Source organism: Choloepus didactylus, chromosome 17 (genome assembly GCF_015220235.1).
Source record: "Choloepus didactylus isolate mChoDid1 chromosome 17, mChoDid1.pri, whole genome shotgun sequence".
Taxonomy (NCBI): domain Eukaryota; kingdom Metazoa; phylum Chordata; class Mammalia; order Pilosa; family Megalonychidae; genus Choloepus; species Choloepus didactylus.
Genome location: NC_051323.1, coordinates 10,172,771 through 10,174,027, shown reverse-complemented (window position 1 = coordinate 10,174,027; position 1,257 = coordinate 10,172,771). Strand labels below are relative to the sequence as shown.

General features: G+C 32.7%; 1 pseudogene; it reads left to right on the top strand.

The window, feature by feature from the left end:
- The first annotated feature begins 703 nt into the window (after positions 1 to 703).
- LOC119511959 lies at positions 704 to 997 on the top strand (annotated as a pseudogene).
- The last annotated feature ends 260 nt before the right edge of the window (positions 998 to 1,257 follow it).

The window sequence follows — 1,257 nt, the reverse complement described above, 5'->3', positions numbered from 1 at the left end:
GGGGTTAATAATAGAGGGGGATAAGGGGTAAGGGAAATTCTGGGTTTTCTTTTTTATGTCTACTTGTTATTTTTCTCTGGGGAGTAATGAAATTGGCCTAAAATTGGGTGTGATGATGATTGCCCAACTAGGTGATGATACTGAGAGATAGTGATTGTATACTTTTGATGGATTATATGGTATGTGAATATATCTCAATATAATTTGCAGTTTTAAAAAGACTGCGCTGAGAAACAACTTCAAAGACATTAGGATAGTCGTAATGAAAATGACAACAATAGCAAGTGTTGGTGAGAACAGAAATATTGGGACACTTTTACACTACTGGTGAGAATATAAAATGGTGCAGCCACTTTGTAAAACAGTTCTGAAAGTTTCTCAAAAAGGTAAACATATAGTTGTCACATGACCTGGAAATTCCATTCTTAAGTATATACCTGAGAGAATTGAAAATGAAATTGTGTACCTGAATGTTCAAAGGAACATTTTTCGTAATCACCAAAGAGTTTAAACTACCCAAATGTTCATTAGCTGTTGAATGGACAAACAAATATGGTAAAAAATTCAATGGAATATTATTCAAAAATTAAAAAGGAATGAAGTACTGATTCAAGCTACAACATTGATCGACCTTGAAAAGTTACGCAAAGTGAAAGAACCATACAAAAAATAGGCCTCTGCTAAGCAAACCATTGGCGAGAGGATGGTGTACGAGAAATGTGAAAAGAAACTCTGTATTGTCATCACTCTAGATGGCACAAGGAATACCACAGAAAGTGGTGGAAGAAAGCTGAATGAAAATAAAGCTTTGATGTCAATAAAAGCAAGATTTGATCCATATGGAAGGAATAAATTCTCCACTTGCAGAATTTGTAATAGGTCTGTGCAACAACCACATTTTCATTAGTGTCAGGGCTGTATCTATAAAAAGGGCATCTGTGCAATGTGTGGAAAAAAGATTTTGGATACCTAAAACTACAAGCAAATTTCTATCTAGTTGTAATGAAGTTTCTGGCTTTCTGCATGATTTTATTTTCTGCTTTGAATTTTTAAGGCATAATATAGATATTTAAGTTTAAAATAGCATATTTTAACACAAGTAATTAAGTTTAAACCAGGAAGTTGATTGGTATTCATTTTTTTGCTCTCAGGAAAATCTGAACAGCAAAAATATAACTAGTCTTCTGCCTTAAGTTATTTTCCTTACAATCATTTTATCAAATTGGAATAAGTGACAAATTTAATGAAAAATGTTTC